The following is a 16,112-nucleotide window of genomic DNA, read 5'->3' on the forward strand; positions in this document are numbered from 1 at the left end:
TCCAGGGAGAGTCACGGGACTCTGTAGTAATGTATAGTGGCTGTATTATATATAACTGCTGTAGCCAAAGGCAGAAAGATACAAGGATCTTAAATGTATTTAAATAAATAAAAATAGGACTCAATTTCATTTACTATTATTTTATTATTGCCTATCAAATACTTACTAAGTATACTTACAAAATATAGGTAAATGAGGTTTTGTAAAAGCAGCCTGCAGTAGCTGTATCGCAGTAGAACGAACGAGTGGAGTTCAGTAATATCAAAGGTGTTGATGTCTTTAATGCAGGCTTGGAAAAAACAGCTTTTTCTAAACTAAACAAAACAAACATTTTATTCTTTTAAAACTATGTTTTCTTTATTCAAAATAACGGTTTTTTTTTTAATGTTTTTAATTTTACATGTTTAAAAATACTAAATGATAATGTACCTATATTTGTTTATCGAAATTTTAAATTAAACTATTAAATTCTAACTAATAATAATTAATAGGATTTTTAAATCTATATAAATTATTTTAAACGTCAGCCCAATTTTTTGAAACGTTTATAATAATATAATATACGCTTTAAACAAAACCTTTTGTGTAAAACACTTTCCAACCCTACTAATTGTGTTCTAACGTTATATTATACGTGATTTGTATCGACGGTAGGCATTGCTGCAATAAATTGTCTATGAATATTTTATTATCCATTATTCCATTGTAATATTGTATATCGGTTAGGAGTTAATCGTATTTTGTGCCCGTACGTAAATTAGTGGGGTTAATACTTAATATAATATATACATATTATATAATAGGTGCCATGTAGCATAAAGTTGTCATGATTTAATATGCTAGTGGAAATGTGTTAAAATTGTAATAATGAACTATTTCGAAATAATAATAAGTCAGTATAATAAGTGAAATATAAAAAAATATTATTTAACTTTCAGATTGAAATACTTAAAAAATAATATGTACATTCCTACTTGCTTTTGTTTATTCGTTAAACACATTCTCCAAGAAGAAGCCTATTGAAATGTTTTTTGAAATACTGCCACCGCTGTGCACGCTGCAATAAGACTATATAGTCGTTCCGGTCACAATTTATTTTCAAATCAAAGAATTTTTTCTCACAAGCACACACATTTTGTACATGCTTTTATAGGTATATCCATATTATGTACCGCCTCGTCAAACGTAATACTGTATTCGCGACCCACCGGTTGAAGACCACTGCTGTATTATAATTTTGCACCTCATATTATCTGGCTATACTAACCTGTGACAAGATGACGTCTTAGCAAGTTCTAAACGTTTACGTTTTATCTTTTCTTTAACTTCACTTATACCTATCTATATTATCTATTTATCTATGTACACGCATATCGCCTATCATCGTCGTAATGGTTCGCCCGTATATCTATAGTACGTATTATGGTTCCGCGCCCGGTCGCACTGTTTAGATGATATTTTAGGTATACGATTTAATTTAATTTTTCTGTTACAATATAATAAAACGTTGCGAAACATAAACCGACTACAAATGATCACAAAATCATAAATGGCCCCACCATAACATAATATTGTTATCTCGATTTAATATAATATACGCAATACGTGTGTTACGAACTTTTCATGATTATAATATATATTATATACTTGCAGCTGCAGCAGTAGTAGCCAGTAAACTGTATACGTATTATTTTCTTTGACCAATAGATGATTTACTCCCATTGAAAAGTCATAAGTCAATAAATAGCCGTCTGCTATTATTATATGTATATCGGTGTGGTAAATTGTTTATACAGATGATGATTATATTATTTTAAAATATTACCTATATATAAACAGATACTGGATATAATATGCCTGATATATTGAATTCAACTGATTCGTTTTCTTGAAATTTTGTAAACGATTTTAGATTTGTATACCTAGCTATAGGTAATCATCCGGAGTTATGAACTTTCAATTTTCATTTATCAGTAAATATAATACTAAGATTAAGTAAACATTTTACACGGCCATTAATCAAAATAATTATGATTAATATAATGTACTATACTACTATAATAATATACTATAATATACTATAATAATAGTAAATAGTAAATACGCGCATAATATATGAACGTAGAAAACTCATATTAAATTGCACCTTTAATAAGGTCATATTTAAGATTTGTATGTTTATTGACTTAATTCTTTTCTTGGCTAAAATTATGTTTTCTTTTTAATGAAAACTTTATTTTCGTTTTTAATATTTTATGTTGACATTATAACCTTTTTTTTCTTAACAAGAACCTATATCTATGCTAATATATAAAGAAGTAAAATTGTTTGTTTATTCGAGGTAATCTATAGAACGAACTACTTAACCTATTTTAAAAAAAATTTACCATCGGAAAGCTGCACCATTCCAAGTATCTATAGTCTATAGGCTATATTTTATCTCGATAAGCGGCCTTAATTCTTTTATTGTATATTTGAGAATTTTTCATAGAAATAATGGAAATAATAAGCAATAATCATTTTGATTTATTATTGAGTTGGTATTGGTATTTTGTACTTGGTTAAAACCACTATTACATCTGTGTTAAAAATCTTTAATGGAGTTTAACATGCAGCTGCAGGGGTAAATCCACGGGAATTTGTCACGGGAAGTTTTGAACATCACTAGAAATTTTTAAAAACCAATATTTGGATTACACGAAAAGAAAAACAACAGATTAAAGTATACACAAAATAAAGCAATTTTGCTATACTTAATAAATAATAACGTATTTATAGTCCCAAATTGAATGATACAAAATATGGAATTCTCATGTTTTATCGCAATATTATAATGCCGGAATCACGAGACGTTATTTGGGAGTATTAACGGCGCACTCGGTCAGCGGGCCGTATAAATAGAACGAGACTGCTGTACTCGCTAACACCAGTGGATCAGATATTATTTTTAAGTTCACGCAAAAACATAAAAATATATATATATAACTGTATAATAATATGTATAATAATTAAATATATTTCAACTCAAAGATATAAATATATTTTAATTAACCGAGAAAGCACAACGCATTAATATCCACGGAGCATACTTTTAATCTACCAAATAAATTAAAAATGTGTCAAATATTTATAGGACAAATCATTATTCATGTAATATTGCCGGTAGTGTATGCATTAATTACCAGAGTGTATAATATATAGGCCCCATTAATTTGTATACATTTTATTTGTTCAATTTAATTTTAATTGTATAATAATATAATCTAATTTGAATTATAATTGGTTTGTTGTAAAACGTCAGTTTTAGTTCTTATTCAACTCGTTTAAATTCGAAATTATATAAGTAGACGTTTAATAATTTCTTTCTATATACTCTTCCAAAATATACTTACCTAAAAAGTAAAAACTCAATATGAGACATATCTACCTATCACCTATGATAATATATCGCCGTGTATGATAATGTATTAGCCACAATAGTGGGGACGAGTTGAAAAATACATAAAAAGAAACTCGTAACATTTCACTCATCTTAATTGTATAGGTACCTACTAATAAATATTGTTCGTTCAAGATCCAAATTATGTTTTATCATCTGCAGTAAACAAAATAGGTTTCAATAAAACTTTAGTCTGAGTAGTTTTATATTTGAATTATTATAGTTTCAGAAGAAAATAAATCGGAAAATGTGAAATTCAGTGTTAAAATTACAAAAACAAAAGAAAATAATGACATATAGATTATACAGTACGATGATGAACTATAATATGTACATGGTTTCATGGTGCCATGGTGGTATAAACCATACAATTACTCAAAGTCGCCTAGAATGCAGTTGTTATCAACCGCGACTTGGTATAATAAACACAAACTCGTAAATAACTGGTTTTATGTTCATTTGTTTATTATAAATAAAACATATGTTTTATTTTTATGCACTCAAAAGTGTCATTATAACGTAGAAAATTAAAAAAAAAGTATCTATATTGAGTAACCACCTAATGATTTATTTTACTTTAATAGCTTTTTTTTCCGTTTTTTATTGGACATTGGAACTTAGAGCGTATATTTTTTATGATATTTTAAATTATCAACGCAACCACTAATTCCGTTAATATGCAACTATAAATTATTTATTTTTATGTTATGATTTCACTAATAAGGTGATTTATATTTAAATTTATTACTTACGACCATTATTAATTCAAATTAATTTTAAAATATCGGCATAATAAAACGCGAAATGTAAATTAAATTAAGCTATATCTTACACATATTTATAGTATACATTATGGTAATTTAAATTTAATGTACCTATATTACCTTTAACCTATACACAATAACATAGCTGCAGCTAACTTGTAGGTTTGTTTACACATTTATGATTTTGTCGACCTGTACCAAGTTTAGTAATTATAATATTATATTATATTGGTTATTCGTTATATTTTCCTATACAACGGTGAAAACGTTGCACGGAGGTTTTTTCTTGAAACACTGCTCAATGGTATTTTATGCCGTACACTGTTCTAGGGTTGGAAATATAGCAACCGTATACCTACCATATATACCTACACTATTTAGCGTGGTTTTTTATTTTAGTCATTTTCTGCCGCGTTAATTACTATATACTTGTGCGTCATTTTTCCGCGACGTACCGATGCGCATCATAGTATAACGTGTACGTTAGATAGGTACGTGTTGCGTTCCTGACACGTGTTTGAGATAAAATGTCAGAGAAACGGTTTTTTCAACGCAACGACGAAGACGACGACAACTGTTTGACATCACATAGATATTATATAATTCCGCCGGAATCAAGATGTCCGGAAACTCTGTTGAGACCTAAAGCCAAATTAGCACGTGCCCCCGCGATGATGAGCTTCTGCTCATATACGGCGGCCGGATGACACACAATCCCGGCGCACAGTAAACAAGATAATATTATATACCATTCATGCGATGTGTGTTGGTACACGTATTATACCGCGGAAAAGGGGAGACGGATTTGGGGCACATATGATGCGTGTAAAGGTGCACTATATAAGATATAGACTAGGTATTCCTACATATATATGTGTGTGTGCGTTATATACACAGACCGGTAGATTCCCATCTGAACGTACCGTAAAGGTGCTCGGGGGGGATGTAAAAACGAGAAAAAAATATGTCTTTAATTACGATTACATGTGTAAGTTCTATACAGAGAGATGAGCTGTCGAGAGTCGACGAATATATTCTTCATCGGCCGTCCATCCACGTGTACTCCAAATGGTCGCGACTGGAACAACAATAATAATAATAATAATAATAATACCCGACGGTAGGAATCGTTGTCGTATTATTTGAGCATATATATAGTACGACTATAATACATGTATATATATGGTTTTATGGGTTTCTGTGGGACCAGAACGTAGTTCTAATGATGCCCCACACACACACACACACACACACACACACACACATATATATATATTATTATGCTTGGGGACTCTGGTCCCGCGGACATTTGATGACCTGCACATGTAGCGCACCCGCTACAGCAGCTCATCGTCGCCTCTACATGCCTATGCTATTACTATATTATTATAATATTATGTGACCCAAAACGTCGTTATTGGTCGTTTTGAGTTTAACGAAATTCGACTTATATAATATTATAGGAAAAAAAAATATATCCAAATAGTTTTATGACTGTTGTATACTGGGCTGCTTCAGTTTACTGTGTTATGTTTGCAGTGTACTTGTGTGTTTCAAAAATTGAAAAATGTGACGTTTCGAAAATATCTTTTTTACGTTTATATAATCTTATATTATACTCCACGACGGACGTTGTTAAATAACGCGAAACAATATTATATTGAATATCCAAGATCCAATTGCATTCCATCGAATTCACGCTTTGCTCATATATATAGCTGCCAGTTGTAAAAAGAACCAAAAAGAGTGCAAATGTCCAAACAAATTCCATGTTATTTTATCACCTTCCCACTAATCTTGTAACACAAAACCTGAATTTTTAAATGTAATATTGATCAGGATATAATTAAAACAGGTACGCATAAATAATTTCTAAAAAGGAGAGGTATTCTATACCCCCGCACCGACCTCCCACAATTCAAGCACTGCCTATTGGTCATTACTTACTAATACACTATACACCTATTTCTAAGGTATCAAAGAATCGAAATAGTAAGTACCTACCTATGCATACTTTTAAGGTTATAATGGTTTTAACAGTAGATATAGACGTATAGGTTACCTAGATACGTATGACCTACCGAAACATTTAGCCCAAAGTCGTGTATAACTCTGAACTCACACAGTACCTACCTAAAGTAATAAATTGTTAAATAATTTTTTAAAAAATATTGTTTTAGTAAGTATTATTATAATAGCTTATAAATAGGTTATAGGTACATTCTAAATATAATTTTGGCCGAATAAGTAATGTTGTGTTTAGATTTTAGAATATTAACAGATAGAAAAAAAAACATAAATATTAATTTGATAATATTATTGTTTGAAAATTTTAATAATGAGTCAACATATAATTGTAAAAATGAATATGAAATATCGTACACCACAATATTAATCATTGTTCTTCAGTTTTCTAGGGTTGAATAAAAATTATACTTAACATAATACATAATTATACTTAACATAATGTTCATTCACTTTATAATAATATAAAATGTAATATAATCTAAATTGCCCCCATTTCGTCACACGGCCTTGTGGCGCAACGGATAACGCGTCTGACTACGGATCAGAAGATTCCAGGTTCGAATCCTGGCAAGGTCGAGAAAATTTTTAGTGTTTTTTTTTTTTATTTTAAACAAGACAAATTTAATTTAAACTGTTTACTTGTTTACTCGGTGTTATGATGATTACTTTAATTTTTATCATTTATATAGATCGTACTAACTAAAGTTGATCAAATTTATGTAGGTATACTATTATAATATTATTACAATTGCAATTCCAAGAAAAAATCAAGCCAATACATATTTGAATGTGAAGTATTGTATACAAATTACAAACAATATAAATTATAATATTATAAAAACATAACCTTACACATTTCAATTGAAAATTCAAATGGTACACATAAAAGAATAACATAATAGTATGATAATATAAAATTGTACTGAGTAGCGAGTATACACTATGTTTATACCAACTATACCCATGGGGAATTGATGCAAACGCGGTTCCCTACCTAAGCAATTCAACTGGAAAAAAAAAAGTTCCTACCCATTATAATATCCAACATAAAAATATTAAAATAAATGATGCCACACACTATGGAAGTACGAGTCTACGACCTACCTTACTACAATACTATAACTATAATATTAATATTTTTTTGTTAAAAAACCAGCTATAGGTTATACGTTATAATGTAACTAAGTTACAATGTATATAAGTCTTATATTACGCATTATTATGGCTGTAAAATGGCGATTGACGAGTAGGTATAACTATAAGCCTGGTGAACGGTTGGCCTTATAGGTATACTGTGTAAGAAAAACAGATATTCAAATCCTTTCGCCAAAAGGAAACTGGTAGAATATTGTATTGCGTTAAATCGGTTAAAATAGACGGTTTTATGGGAATATAGTGTCAAATCAAAAATAGCAACTTTTCAGAAAACAGTAAAACGTTTAGTAATTTTCATACTATCGCACATCAATTGAATATTATAATGGTTTACAATATGATTTTGACAATGACACCATTTGACCATTAGGTTTAATATATTCTGATTATAAGCTGTTGGTATAACACTAAGTGGATCTCACCAAAACACGCATAAACGCATATGTTTATTATTTTAACAACATTTCATAATTAAATCATTATGGGAAATTCGTATATTTTTTTCAACTTGATCTCGGAGATCTTCAGTCCTCGTGGTACAATATTATGTTCTTATATATATTATAAGACATTAAGACCATTCAATAGTCATATTTGAATCACAAAACTAGTTTTCAGACAATCAGTGAGACCCGAACAGAATTGGTTCCCCCACCACAACAGTTGTGAGCGTGTGGCTTGCCAAAAAAAAAAAAAATAGGGTGGCGGGCAACCTTTCAAAATTAAAACATAAAAAACACATATTCGTCGACCCTGCCAGGATTCGAACCTGGAATCTTCTGATCCGTAGTCAGACGCGTTATCCGTTGCGCCACAGGGCCAGTTATCCCCGTCATATCGATCTTGATATATTAGAACGACGTGTCAAATTTCTATTGAAATCACAACATTATTATTATTGATTGGTTTAATAGTTTATCATTAACATTGTTCGTGTAATTTACATAGATATCGGACGATTTTAAATTTTTATTAAACATGTATCTATTTAAGTTTTTTCAAATTAATTTAGGTGCAAGTAATGTTATATATAAATACGTATATAATATGTATGTTTTACGGTGAAAATGCGCGATTATAAATGTATAATATCAAAACATTAAAAATATGTTACAATGAAGTATCTAATCCCAATATATTAATTATTAGTTTATTACATACTTATTATTATAGTATCTGAAGACATGCATAATATAATGGCCTTATTTTGAATAGAAGCAGTGAAAAAATGTACTATATCTACGGATTACGGACTACCTAGTCAAACCATTTATATTTTATGCGGTAACCACTTAAACGTTATTATACCTATTTGAATCTATTTTACTAATTTCCATATAAAAAATAAATTTTAAATCGTAGGATAAAAAACAGTAGATTTAAGTGCCCATAACGAAAATGTTAATATATCCACCCATAAATAATGGCGCTTGCATCCTGGACAACACCTATGGGTACAATATTATTGGCACGGTCGAAGCCAAATCTGATTTTTAATGGTGTTTAAGTAGGCATCGCTTATTTTTATTCGTTATTATTATTCAACACGATATGTACACACAATAAGAACATACTATTTATTGATATTTTTATTTGCATATTACCATCGTATCCGTTGTATACTGTTCGTTTTCATAAAACAACATTTGGCACGACAAAAATCGAATGGTTAATATCTGCGTTAGAGTTGTACCTAACTATATAATATAGACATATAGTGTTTATCGCATATGTATTATACCTATTTATTATATTCTATAGATAAATCCCGTGGCCCATTTCATCAACCTACATTTAAAAAATGGCCAAAACGATAATAATATATAAATCGACAGTGCAGAAGAATTTATAGTTAAATAAACAACTGTAAAAATAAACGTTTTCAACTTTGCGTTGTTCGTATATTATATATTATTGGAAACATCCGCGGGGTGACGAAATAAGTATCCGGCACACACGTCATTATAATATTATATAGGTGCATAAACAAGTAGCATATACCGATAATATATTATAATATATGTATATACGAACAAACTGTCAAAATTTAAGAACCTTCTTTGAGTAGACACTGAAGTTTAATATAGGCATAACTTTTAACTACGGTTGCTGGTTATACAAAATCTTAAGTACATAACATTTTTACAACAAAAGTAAAAGATTTTTATTGTTAATAGTTTTTTACGAGTTTGTTTTTAACCGCAAAGAGGAGAAATCTGGTTTTACTCCTAATCATATTTACGTGATACGCCACTATTGAAATCTATTCACAAATATTGAATGCTAACCTTTTTTTTTTTCTAAAAATATCTTACCTGAACGTATCGAATCGTTGTCTATGTATATAGTATATATTCGGACAGTTCGCTGCTTCTGGAGTTACTGTTCCTGGTTTTGTTGTGGTTAGATATTCGTAGTCCGACGACATCCATTCACCTGCTCTGAGTGCCCGCCAGTGCCTAGTGATGGTCATTTGTTGGCAAACTACGGCCCAACGGTCAAATTTTGACAACGACTGCACTCAATGTGGCCCGTGAGCAATATAATTTTAGGTTGTAAAAATATTTCAAAAATATAAAATGCAAGTTTTATTCTTTTTCCTTACATTTACATACGTTTTAGGTATAATTATTACTTTTTGGCTCCCCTTTAAAAAAGATTGCCCATCCCTGATCTAGACTAATTGTTATACGTCTCGTCACGGCTAATGCTTGTTAATGTTGCTGTTATTGTTGGTTATCCCGATTAATAATATACGTAGAAATTTGTAAATATTCGAAAAAAATAATCGATACAACACTATTGGTTGACGTAAACAATGATTTAACTGTTCTAAGTTCATTAACAATAAACAAGAATAATATTTTAGAAAAAGCTTATACGCCATAAAAAGTTCTGAGCAGCATATTGATTTTGATAGGTCCCTAATGAAAATATTTCAAAGACCTATCAATTATTATAGTCATTATATTTGTGTAGCAAGGTTATATTAATAGAAGGTAATAATAATATTAGGTATGACGCAAATCTATATTGTATAGTTTAGGTTCGCGTTTTATACTTAATTTTATGCAGTTATATTTTACCACATAAATTTCTTTGTTTTTCTTTTGTTACAAAACAGCGCGTATAGGGTCACTTATGTCATCACCGGAACTACATAATTAAACGGAATAATAAAAATTAACCTGAAAAAAAAACAATAGTACCTATTTACTACACAATCAGCTAATAAAGTTACATCGATAGAGTGAAATGAATTTTATTAGATTGTATTGTATTTAGACTGTATATTTGTTGATTTATTCATGCCGGCGAAACACTAAAACCTTGAATTTTATGTTAGTGAAAACCAGGGATGGACAACGTTTTTAAAAAACGTTATTAAACGGAAAAAATCAAAAAACGAAAACGAAAACGAATAAAAAAACAAAAACGAAAACAATTAATAAAACAAAAACAAAAAACAACTGAAAAATCAAAAACGATCACAAAAAATCCCAAAAACCGAAAAAAATTTAAGAATGAAATCAAAAACCAAAACGAAATAAATTATAGCATTAAATTATACCACGAAAAAAAAAAATTGAAAAAAATTCACTTGTCTTTACTTTTTAATCTTTAACTTTAAAAACATTTTAATTTGAAATCAGAAATTTTGAATTTTATATTTTATTTTATTTTATTTTTTTATGTAAATTACAATTTTGATTTAAAATTTAAATATTAAGAATAATTAATTTTAATTTTTAACTTTTAAGTGCATTTCTGTATTGCGTGTTACTATTATAACTTAAAAGTTAAAAGTTATAAGTTATACGAATATAATATATATTGTTTTTTATTAACGTTTTTAAAAACGTTATTTTCCTATTGTTTCCAAATAACGATTTTGATAATATTGTTTTTTTTTTATATATATATGATAATTAATTATAATTTTCAACTTTTAAGTGCATTTCTATATTGCGCGTTACTATTATAACTTAAAAGTTAAAAGTTATAATTTATAAGAATATGATAAAAAAAAATATATATTATCAAAAACGTTGTTTAGAAACAATAGTTAATCAAAAACAATAAGAAAAAATAACGTTTTTAAAAACGTTAATCAAAAACAATAAAAAAAAATAACGTTTTTAAAAACATTAATCAAAAACGTTTAAAAACGTTAAACAAGAACGGTATTTTTTAAATCAATAAACAAAATCGAAAACGGTTAAATTAAAAACGTTTACCATCCCTGGTAAAAACACGTTATACGATCGATGTTTACCCGCATAGAAATTCGATGAAAACGAAAAACGACATGGGAATATCAGCTTAAGTTGAACATTTGAATGTAATAATAATTATCTACAGCCACCAAATAAGTATGTACGTGGAAAACGCTGAACTATGAACGTTATAATAACAAATAATATTTTATGTTTTTATTAAATTTCACAGTCTGTTACAGTCAAGTATCCTAATTATTTTTTAGTTTCCAAAACTAAAAAATGAAACTTTTAATCAAATTAACATTTATCTTATTATGTCTAGTACTAGTTTTGAATAGGAAATACATTTTAGTCATATTATAATACATTATACCTAAAATTGAATTTTATCCCACCGAATTTTCATTTTCTAATTTCTACTCTATCCCCTAATACATTTTACCTACACTACATTTCTGATGAATTAATTTGACATATTTATGATTCACATGAGTAATATTGATGGAAAATTATTTTAACTTAACGATTATAACGCGGTGTATCGTATATAATATTATTATGAAATGTACGCGCACATGCGGTATCAATTATTATTGCGGTTGTAGACATATTATTATCTTCTCACATCGAGAGAATTAAATTTTCGGCCAAACGATGTTTTTTTTTTTAATACGACTGTTATATAAAAATATATAATATTGTATACGCCCTCCACGAGTGGGTGGAATCGGTCACTGCGGTATGTCGAAAATACCAGTTTTTACTGTCTCGTTGTATCGTGAAAAGTGCTGTCCGCGGTGGCTGTTATTGTACAGTAGCCGAAATAAAAAATAATAATAACCGTCACATTCATTAGAACGCATCATACCCATTGACGACGGTCCTGGTGCCATTATAATATCCTGGATGAAAATGCATTCGGCGGCAGTTATTCCGTCCCACAGCGTAATAATAATATTCTAATGATGTTTTGAAGTTTTTATTATTATTTTATACACATTATTATACAGACAGTGCCACTCAAAATACCATTTTTATCTCCATCGCTCCGAAAATCATCTAATTATTAGTGCAGTTGTTCGTGATGTGCTCTATACAAAAATCTATTCGTTTCATTTATTTTTTAAATAACATATAATATTATGTACTTAATAGCAGCTGTAGGCTTTTTACTGAATCATAAATTATTCTTGTTAAAATCGTTATTTCGGACGACCCATGCGAGCTATGATTGATATTTTTTTGGTCAATCCAATTAATAAAATATACTACTTTACACGAATTATAAAAACTTCACTGGCTAAATTATTAATTTGGACGGTGTAAATAATAAAATGTAATCTAATATAAATATGTTTTCAGAAATAAATAATTCGTACCGAAATATTGAAGAAACGTGAAAGCTATACACATAATGACATCGTAATATTATCATAAAAATAAATATATATTATGTATATACACTTCTCCAATAATAGAACGACTGAACGAACAATCTGGCTCTCTCATTATAACAATAATTATTATGATTTGTGAACCTGCCGCAATTGAATTGCAGTTGACTGATATAAATCTTTACCAACTGTTAACAATTATGTCAACACTCAACACGGTTATAAATATTATGGTCATTGCTCTTAAAGAAAATATAGGTATATAATAGGCATATAATAATATATAATATTATGTGCCACGTATAGGTCACACGCAAACGAATATGATTATTGATTATACCTCACGATGTCTATACGAGTGCGTAATATATAATATATTAATATCATTTTAAATTTGAATATAATCATTTATTCATTTATCAATATCCCGAAGATGGAAGGACTACAGTTAATAATGTACCTATAGGTGCTCAATTATTACCTATGCTACAAAAAATAATCTGCCTCTCTTCGTAATATGAATAATATTATTCATAATCACATCATTTCGTGAGGTCTGTTCTATTCGAAAAACATTTAGGTACCTAACAAATTCTGCGAAATTTTTAATTTATTTTGTATGGTTTAAAAAAAAAAAACCAATAGCCGATAGTAACGACTCGTTGGTTTTTTTCTCAAATGAAAACGTGAAATCTGCATGCCAGCCCAATTTGCCGCCCTTCTAAAAAACGATCGCCACAACACCGCGGGACATCTCCACCCCGCACCAAAGTCACAACCCCCCTCACCACTGGCACACGTTTAGTATATTATTATTATACACTTTTATCGGATACCTACCGCGCGAAACACGTGCGCTAAAAACGCCGCAACAGCCGTTTACAGAGTGTATATAAAAGGGTGTCGCGCGTGTGCCTCCTGCAAGAGAGACCCCTTTCGCGCACGTCTATGTAACTGCAGTCGTTACGTATATATAATGTACAAATAGTCCTCCACACACTCGTTGGTACAATATTGTGTGTTATATATATTATTACAACAACTAGTGCGTGCGTGTTGTTTTTAGCATCGGCCCGAATGATTATTATATTATGTATTTTCTTCACGGCCATCATCCGCTCGTCTGTCTGTGAACCGTAAGATCGTCACCGTCGGCGTCGTCGACGCTCTCCGGTTTCCTGTTCGGATGTTATAATGTTCTGTATTATTATATATTATACGCACTTATATATAGGTATATCGTGCGTGCAGCGTCGTGTAAATAATATACCGCGAGAGCAGCACATATTATTCATTTGTAACCGAAAACGACCGAGTTAATAATAAACGAGCGGAGCGAAATAGCTTTTCGGAAGCCGGAAACTTTTTTCCATAGCGCTGTCGTCACGCCGCGAACACGGTGTACATCGTAGGTAAAACATAATATGTATAGACATAGTGGGTATGTGTATAAAGCGCGTGTCTACCTATATATATAAACGCACTTGTATGACGGCAGCGGACGACGAATGACACGGACGTCCGGGACGATTGTTGATGATCCAACGTATTATCTAGCGGCAAAGTTTCCGTAGTGTTCTTAAGCCCCGTTGTCCCTCCGATATTGTACTTTATAGTATCTAAATATACATAATATTCAACGTCTGACAGGCCGTCGTCATTATATCGCGCGGGTAAACCCGTTGTCGTGCTCTTGGCGTCTCCCTTCGTCGTTCGGCCAGCTCTTGATGTTCCTCGTTTGTAAACGGTCAAACGATTTAAGTGCCAAATCGTGTCCGTCGGATACAAATCCCCGAGGAGACGACTAATTTGGTCTCGCGTATAGGCCACAGCCACCGCCGCTTTTTAAGCAACTCACCAACGTACCTATTTAATATAGGAACTTGTACGTATATGTTCGTCGTCGTCAATTTATGTCGTATGCTATCGCAGCCGTGTCCTATTATACCTAATAGGTACTACTTATGCAGTAAGCAGCTTAGGTTCACAATTTATGTCGAACGAGAGAAGGCGTCGTTTTCGGGTGACAACGATGGCCTTTTTACGGCGAGTCTTATATAATATTATGTTATGGTTTTCTTCTCCAGCATTCTCTACTACCTAGCTGCTGCTATACATACACTTTAGTTCAGTATACAGACATGTTATATATGTGTGTGCGTAGTGAAAGACAGCGGTTTTATTTTCATTTATAATAGCCGTAAACTGCATTAGTCAGAAATATTGATCCATAAGGGCGTGATAATAATGCACGTGTTGGAGAAAAAATTAACAATGAATTTACTTTCGAACTCGCGTGTGGGATTTATGATTGATGAAACTTAACATGTTTTAAAAGACGACTAAACAATTGTTTTTCATTTTGAAAAAACTGTTGGGTTGGACCCTGAGAGGTTTGTAAATTGTGGTCAATGTGTACGCCTCTCATAAATTTCAACCAAATTCATTGAAACAGTTAAGTAATAGGTGATAAATGTTTAACACTTGGGGATATATTTAGAATAAGTAAGTGTGAAAGTCGATGACGAAGCATGCGGCTTAAGTGCTAATATATAAATATTACCTTGTTATTAACATCCTATAGAAACCAATAATCGCCGTCATGCACATAAAATAATCATATACCTAATACTATAATCAAGAAAAAAACATAACATAACTAATAAAAAATTGTCAATTGATGTGTAAACAGTGCAAATTATTTTCTTTCGTAATACCTACATGTAAATATAAGAATGCGTGTTTTCATAAATCATATAAATACTTACTAGGTTTGTATCACAGTAGTATTATTGTACAATTAAAATATTTGTTTTAGCATTTACTGAAAAAAATAAATAATGCCCTTGATTTTTGAAGCAGTTGAATGTTAGATTAAAATAATAGATCGGTACGATGTATAATATTATATTGATCTTAACCTCAAAATATTAGTATCTTAGACATTCGAGTAAAATAAGTACCTACATTTTTAATTATTAAGAGTAAGTTGTTTTCCGAACTGTTGCAATCCCACGCGATGATTTATATAATACCTACACATTATCCCAGTGGTCCAAACAAACTATAAATGATAATTTTGAACAGGAACAGGATGTAATCCTCCGAACAT

The 16,112-nt window shown here is 30.3% G+C and overlaps 2 non-coding genes across 2 annotated transcripts; one reads left to right on the forward strand and one right to left on the reverse strand.

Moving 5' to 3' along the window:
* The first annotated feature begins 6,734 nt into the window (after nucleotides 1–6,734).
* TRNAR-ACG lies at nucleotides 6,735–6,807 on the forward strand. The gene has a single exon. It is a non-coding gene; the product is annotated as a tRNA-Arg (tRNA).
* Nucleotides 6,808–8,134: 1,327 nt separating this feature from the next.
* Nucleotides 8,135–8,207, reverse strand: TRNAR-ACG. Its single transcript has one exon. It is a non-coding gene; the product is annotated as a tRNA-Arg (tRNA).
* Nucleotides 8,208–16,112: the final 7,905 nt, after the last annotated feature.

The sequence above is a fragment of the Acyrthosiphon pisum genome, chromosome A1 (assembly GCF_005508785.2).
Source record: "Acyrthosiphon pisum isolate AL4f chromosome A1, pea_aphid_22Mar2018_4r6ur, whole genome shotgun sequence".
Taxonomy (NCBI): Eukaryota; Metazoa; Arthropoda; class Insecta; order Hemiptera; family Aphididae; genus Acyrthosiphon; species Acyrthosiphon pisum.